This window comes from Aquarana catesbeiana, linkage group LG03 (genome assembly GCF_042186555.1).
Source record: "Aquarana catesbeiana isolate 2022-GZ linkage group LG03, ASM4218655v1, whole genome shotgun sequence".
Taxonomy (NCBI): Eukaryota; Metazoa; Chordata; class Amphibia; order Anura; family Ranidae; genus Aquarana; species Aquarana catesbeiana.
The window spans coordinates 343,745,255-343,753,603 of NC_133326.1; the positions used below are offsets into that span (position 1 = coordinate 343,745,255).

General features: G+C 39.3%; 1 protein-coding gene across 1 annotated transcript in view; it reads right to left on the minus strand.

Moving 5' to 3' along the window:
- The window catches only part of ABLIM3 (actin binding LIM protein family member 3), a 427,044-nt gene that overhangs the window by 417,840 nt on the left and 855 nt on the right, over positions 1-8,349 (minus strand). The gene's annotated exons all lie outside the window — the stretch shown is intronic.

The window sequence follows — 8,349 nt, forward strand, 5'->3', positions numbered from 1 at the left end:
ACTTAATTTCTGAATGTATTTGTTTTGATTTCTTTGTATGTATGGATTACATGAGTTGTTACCGACATGTGGTGAAAATTTCATATCAATAGCACCTTAAAAAAATGGTGACATGTTCAATACTTATTTTACCCGCTGTATACATTGCAGCTTTGAAGTGGTTTACCAGGGTTATGGCTGATATTATCAGCTATAATCCCTTTTTTTTTTTTTTTTACAGCCAGCAATTCTCTTTCTCATAAAAGCGATCCTGTGAGGCTGATTAGCTGGTCATAGAGGTGAAAGGAGACCAGATCGTCTCTCCTCACCTCTATGATCTAGTACCGGAACAACGCCAACACGCCCTTCTGGTCTAGGGCAGAAGTAAACAACTTTTTTTTTTGTTAACCAAAAGATCAATGTTTTTTTTTTTCTTTTAACGGTAGGGGAGAGATTTGGGGTCTTATAGATCCCAGATCTCTACATAAAGAGGACCTGTCATTCCTTATTTCTATTACAAGGGATGTTTACATTCTTTGTAATAGGAATAAAAGTGATAAAAAAAAAGAAAAGGAACAGTTTAAAAATTAAAATAAATAAATCATAAAAAAGAAATTTAAAACGCCCCATTCCTCTGTGCTCACATGCAGATACGAATGCATACGTAAGTCATGCATGTATATGTAAACGGTGCTCGCACCTCACATGTGAGTTATCGCCGTAAACCTTATAGCAAGAGCAAAATTTTTAGCGCTTGACCTTCTCTCTAACTCTATACAGGTAACCCGTAAAACTGTCGCCTTTGGAGATTTTTAAGTATCGTAATTTGTCACTCTGGAGAGGATGAGTGCAACTGCACTTGCTAAGTGCAAAGTGTATTTGCCTATAGTAAATCAACCCCAGTGCGTGTCTGTTATGCCAAAAAAAATCTTTCCATTTTACTAGCAGTTTTTTTTTATTTACACTGCCTGTTGCACAGAGCAGCATTCAATGTAAGGTGCTAGTGGAGCCTAATGATAGGATGGTACAACCTCATGGTGAATGCGTAGGAGCTGCCTCATCACTAGCTGACCTATGGGCAAAAAAAAAGGAACAAAACTGCCACATTAACACATTATGCCTTTAACGATTTTCATGATTACACTGTTGCTGTTATTATTTTTATTATTGGACTCACTAGTCTAATAGTTTCTCTTTAATGCATGTGCAATCTTAAAGTTGGACTTTGTATGCAACAAAAACATGTTTTTTTACCAGCATACGTGGAGTGAGAATGGAGAGTGTGATTTGTATTAGCAGCCAATTTGCTGAGACATTACAGTGCATTTGTTTAGCATAACCATGCTTTCCTTCAGGTGCTCCATATGGTTGACCAATTTCGATGTTCATTTTGCTGTATGCCTTGTCCCCCCCCCAAAAAAACTTTAGTTGTGTACAGGAGAAGACACCCCAATCCTGTGTTTGTGAGTGGTTACCCAATAATAACAAAGGATACATGGGCCAATCCTAATCACAACCTACATGAACACCCTATTTACTATTCCTGCATGTCCCTCAACATGGCACTGGTACAGCGTATACTGGGAGTTATGGTTTTAAACCAGTCATATGGCCAGTAGGTAGTAATACAACAGCGACAGTCTATACATTCCTCCACAGCTCTATGCTTTAAAAGCAGTTGATGTACAAAATAATCCTGGAAGCCAATTTTACCAAGCCAAATCTGGTATTTAGAATGATATTTTTAGATAATAAGCTAGTGTTAGTTTTCTTCCATGCTTGGAGTTCAGCTTTAAGTGGAGTCATTAAGAATTGAATTACAACACAGAATCTGGACCTATCCACAAACCTGTAGCAATTCTTATAGCATAACACACAAAAAATGATAACAGTGTAGTCATTTAAAATGAAGAGGAATAGACTGTCCTCTTCTAGATGATGGCGAAAGGAGAGTTATGTCATCCAGATATTCATAAGACAATAACACATCATTGTGAACACCAAACTACACTGCTGAATCTGGGACAATACAGTACAACCCTGTAATTCATTTCGTGCTGTCACCACCAAGGAATTTAGTGCAATGAAAGACACAATTAAATACACTGTCCTTCATAACGCATTCCTAATTAAATCAAAGCAGACATGCAATGGGTCATAAACTAGTTTTAGAAATAATATAAAAACTTTAAACCAAGGCAAGCTTGTGCAAAAAAAAATACCTGGTTAAGGATATGACTAAAAAAGATGCCATCTTGTGATATTTTCATTTAGTGGTTTGGGCAAATTCAGCAGCAAGTGTATTGAAGCCATATGGTATTAAAACTAAAAGCAACAGGTCGCAGAAGAAAATTCAATTGCCAATCTTTTCAATCAAACTCTTGCAAATGAAAAGAAAATATACTGTATGAGTAGAAACATGAATATTTTACTTTTTAAAACAAACCACAAGGAAATATGTAGGATCTGTCCTTTTTAAGAGCCAGCATCTTAAAGGCGTCATATATCTATATATATATATATTTAGTTGGTACTAAGTAATGCAGTGATATACAGGGATTCACTGTGATAGGAGTTTAGTTTCCCTTTTCTCACTTTACAATCACTCCTCCTGCCTTCTGTTAGAAGCAAAGCATATCCTTCCATCCTATCCTTGTATTCTTGTTCTCAAGCATGCATGTCTGCAGAAGTTAGACACATGATCCTAAAGGACATTCGTCTGGTTATCACATTCCAAGTCTCTTTCTAACAACTGCAACAGAGCTTAAAGTATATATCCAGCCAAAACTTTTTTTTTTTGTTTTGGATAGAGTGAAACAGAATTAGATTGGGTTTTACGTTTTCCTGGGGCTCCATTCAAAAGATTTCCACTCACTCTCTGTTTAGCATCAGTTTCATCAGACAGGAGGCTGGGGAAATATATATATAGATATATATATAGATATAGATCTAGATCTATGTATATAGATATATATAGATATAGATCTATCTATATCTATATCTATATATATATATCTATATATATATCTATATATATATAGATATATATATATATATATATCTATATTTCAAAGTTTAGCTTTGATGTTGTAGATTTTTCCTGTTTGGTAAAACCGTTGTCATTGGAACAGAAAATGAAAAGAAATCTTTCTAATGCAGTCCTGGATAAAAGCATAGAAGCCAACTGTCCTGGATTTGCTAAGGAGAGTCTTGCATCTAGGTGCTCTGTTCCAATGATGCTGTGTTCCAAGATCACAGTATTGAGCAGACCTTGCTTTATAGTACAAGATCCAGTTAAATACCATGAAACTGCAGCAGCCTCTCAAACCTTCCTATCATGGCCAAATGCCAGACTGCTCTGATGGGCAAAGTGTAGACATTTTCAAGCCATTTTTAGAGCTTTTTGCTTAATGCATAGAATGCATTAAGATGTTAAAACCTTCTGACTTTCCAATCACTTTAACAGTTAGATCAGGGATTGCCTTTATGTCTGTGTCCATCTCCATGATCAACCCTTCTTAGGTTAAATATGCATTCTGGGTGATTGTTACCACTGCACCAAATCTCCAAAAGCACAACCATCTAAAGTGGTTGTAAAGGCTTAAAAGAGAAGTGTAGGATTAAAAAAAACAAAAACCTACATACTCAAGTACTGTAGATGGCTGCAGCATTGATCTGAGCTGCAGGTGTCCCCTGCCGAGTCTACACTGAGAACTGAGCAATCAAAGACTGCTGATCGCTCAGTTATTGGGTCTGCTCTGAGCACAGAGCGGTGATTGTCAGTCATCGCTCTGTGCTCTGCCCCTCCAGTGTTCACTGGAGCACCAGACTTTGCAGGGGCCGGGAGCAGCTGGCTCAGGATCTCAGCGGTGCACTGAGAGGCTGAGCCAGCTGCTGGCCAGGCATCTGGGCAGATCCCAACATTATTGCCAGGATCCCTGCACAGACTATACCAGCTCTGTGGCATCAGCTGACAGCTGAACTTGGGTCACAGGAGTGCAGAACTAAGTGCACTCCTGTGACCCATAGGAGAAATATGGCAAAAGAGCTTTGGCCATACTTCTCCTATGAGGTTGTTTACCTTAATGTATTATTTGCATTAGGGTAAAAAAACCTTCCATGCCCAGCTCCTTCTTAGCCCCCCTCCCTCCAAATGCACATGAGCCCAATCTCAATCCAGCACTGTGCACAAGAGCAGCGGCTCTATTCTCTCTCTCCTCACAGGAGCTGTCAATCAAATCCTGTGAGGAGGGAGTGGGGGAGTGGGGGGGGGGGGCAGGGTGTCAATAGATATGAACAGCCAAGCTGGGGATCGAGCCCGTATGAGTGCCCCCATGGCAAGCCGACTGAAGGGAGGAGAAGCCAGGAGTGCCAATGGGGACCCCAGAAGAGAAGTCTCGGCTGTAATATTATTGCACAGAGCAGATCAGTATAAGATGTTTATTATTTTAAGAAAAAAATAATTATACCTTTACAATGACTTTAGATTTTTCAGATAAAAAGTGGCATGTTTGCAGAAAAATATTTTGTTAGAAAGATGTTTCGGTAGTCAGATCGTGCATGCAAGGTTAGTAGGCAAACCATGATGGCCAATATGTTTTGTGCTAATAAACCCACAGTGAAGGCAAAAACCACATTGAGAGGGTAAACACTGATAAAAGATAGCGCTGTATCAATTTTATTGAACAGAACACTGTAGCCTTACTTTTTAAAATAATCAGAAGGTAACAATATTGGATTTATCCAAACTTTCATGTAAAGGAGAGAACCTAATTAAAGCGGTACTAAGATGTAGCAGCTGACTTCCTTTTCTTTTTTAAGGCTTTTTTCTTTAGTTTCACCTGGTAGGTCTGTTATTTTTCAAGTTCCTTTAACAGAAGCGACATTTGGAGGAATGAGACAAACAATAGAACACTAGCAGGGGTGCTTACAGTGGTCAGCTTCTATTCATTTATGTAAAACCTTTATCCCAAAAGGAAAAACAAATGTGGCTGTAAAATTGTAAAAAAAAGTGTTAGCTGGTGTGCAGCTCATGGGCAGCTCGGTGTACATTCTGGCACAGCGCCTGAGTACCAGGATGAATGAGTGTATGCGCAGGATTGACATCATCCCGCACAGGCCGCAGCCCGGCACCCAGAGGAAGCCGGGTAAAAGATTCCAGTGCCAGGGAGGGACGTTGGACTGTTAAAGGGAGGAGGGAGGTAAGTTTTGCTAAAGCTCTGCTTTAAGGATTGGTGAACTGCAATATACACTATATTACCAAAAGTATTGGTTGCCTGCCTTTCCACGCAGATGAACTTTAATGGCATCCCAGTCTTAGTCCGTAGGGTTCAGTATTGGGTTGGCCCACTCTTTACAGCTATAACAACTTCAACTCTTCTGAGAAGGCATGATGGCACGATCGTTTCCAGTCACGGTCGAACGTTCGTTTTTCGAAAATGTGTTCGGCCGATTTTTCGTATAGTGTATGGCCAGCATAAGACTGGGATGCCATTAAAGTATATGTGCGTGTAAAGGCAGGCGTACCAATACTTTTGTTAATATAGTGTATTACATTTTTGTTTTTCAGGTTTAATACCACTTTGATGAGTGTATCTAAACAACCAGAACAAAGGTCTACGTTTTAAACATTAAACATTTCTACAATTAATGTTTCAAATTTATACTGAGTCTGATTCACCTTTAAACTTTGTTCTGTGTTTGGTCTGACTAAAAATCAATAATAAGTGGTAGCTATGTAGGTGGTGACATTGACCTGTCCTCAGCATTCCAATGACATGAAATGGCTCTGCTTGTAGCAATGCATCTGCTTTAGGGTTAGACTTAATTGGGCATCTAACCTGTCTGACAAGAGACAGTGACAAAACAGACACTGCCTGGTGTAAGAAGATTATAATTATTATTATTATATTACACAATACTGAAATGACTAGGCCATTAATGCAAAATACAACCATGACTGTATATATATTTATTTGTTTTTTAGATTCAAGTTGTTCTATTAATAAATGTTTCTAGTATTAAGCCTAAGGTAGGTAACGACTGAGCAAGGTGTATTTGTACATGCACATTATAATTGTCCTATCTTCACCAGAAATGAATCAAAGGTCGCATTCTACTGCGTGGACCTATATGAATGTACAGAATTCAAAGCTGGATGCACGCTAAAACCATACAGCAACAGTGATTGTGCTTGGAAAAATGTATTCTACAGATCACTACTTTTCACGTTTGCACATTTATTTTTAGATTCATGACATCAGTGCTTTGAGCACCCATCAAGTTCTGTCTCCTCATATTAGCCTTCCTCTACATCTCTTGGCTCTCAACCTTGGAGGTAGATGTCTGTATGAGCCATCTCAGGGAATAAGCCAATACAGTCATATTATTCCATTTGCCCAGTGAAATGTGTTGGTCAGCTGTTACACCATTTGTCCTGAAGGACTACACCTGGACAGGTACAAAAGTCCTACAGTTTAGAACACTAAGCCTATCTTTGCAGGCTGACGTAAAACCCAATCAAAGAACACTAGTAACAGGAAAAAAAGGGTGTGAAGTTGTCAGACCAAATCTACAACACAATACAAGTCAATGAGTAAAAATTGTGAAAGTAAAAACACGACTGTAAAGGAATGCCTTTATATTATGAGACAGATCAGTGGCTGCTCGTAATACAAAGCTTAACTACATGGCTTCTGTCCTTGGATAACACCTAATCAAGACAGGCAGAATGCTATTGTTCCATAAATTCACCGTTACAAAGCAGGCAGGTTACTACAGACTGGATATAGAAAGCATCAGGCTTATAGAGATTTTCTTGTGGAGCTCATATTTTTTCTACATGGCTAACAAATGTGAAACTTGAACCATTAAAAGGCTTGTCCTTATGAGCTCCATCAAACCATCAAGTTACCTTCAAGCCAACCCTATATATTCCCATAGGGAACTCAAGGACGGACAAGTGATTACCATATTGTGTACCACTGCTAGGGAGTCGTTATTGTCAGCTAGAACCTGGCATCCAGGGCATGTGCCCCAGCTCATCTGCTGAGTTCCCCAGGTCTCCTTCCAAATCAAGGATCGATCAAGTTACCTTCAAGCTAACCCCATATATAACTCAAAGAGAGAAAAGTGATTACCATATTGTGCTCTTCCACTAGGGAGTTGTTATTGCCAACTAGACCCTGGCACCCAGGGCACGTGCCCCAGGCCATCTTCTTAGTTCCCCTGGTCTCCCTCCAGATCAAAGAACCATTAAGCTACCTTTAAGGTATCCACATATATCCCATATGGAACCCAAGAACGGACAATTCATTACCATACTGTCTTCTTGCACCTTCAAGTTACCTTCAAGCTAACCCTATATATTCCATATCAAGCTCAAGGACAGACAAGTGGTTACCATACTGTGTTCCTCTGCTAGGGAGTTATTATTGTCGGCTAGACCCTGGCACCCAGTGCACACGTCCCAGGTCATCTGTTGAGTTCCCCAGGTCTCTTTCCAGAACAAGAAACCATCAAGTAATCTTCAAGCTAACCCCATGTGTTCCATATGGAACCCAAGGAAGGACAGTGCTTATCATACTGTGTTTGTTCTACCACTAGGGTGTCATTATTATCGGCTAGACCCTGGCACCCAAAGCACATGCTCCAGGTCATCTGTTGAGTTCCCCAGGTCTACTTCCGGATATGAAGATAATACATTCTATGCATTATACAGCTTTGGAATACTGTCTCATTTATCTATTTATCTATGATTTCTCATGGTGTGAGAGTGTTTCGACAAATTCATTTTTGTTCATTTAAAAACATTACTCTTAAGCTGGTTGTCCACTATATAGTCTAATTGTACAATCTCATTTGGATATACCAAGAACTATGTAGTGTAAGAGCCTTCCTGATTGGATACAATTTGAATGGCTACATTAGGCAGGTCCTCATTATTATATACTCATATTACATAGGTTTGGTAGACCTAAACTTGATTGTACACTGATTGGATATTCAGATTGTAACATGTATAGTGACCCCTAAGCTAAGTCATACACTATACAATCACATTGTGCAATCTCCTTTAGACTTACCAACAACTATTTAATGTAGGGCATGTGCAATATGTTAGAAACTGATTAGATTGTGTAGGTTTATCCTCACATTCCATAGTTTTGGTAAATGCAGCTGTACAGGGATTATACAACCAGAATGTAGCGTGTATGGCTACCCTTAGTAGATTGGATCTAAATGGTAGCCAACTAGCCCCTCAACATTTGTGCCCCTGATCCATCAGGACCCGAAATACGCTCCCATGTCCCACCATGAGCTTGTGGTACCACCATGACCATATATTCAAAGGCAGACACAAAGGAAAAC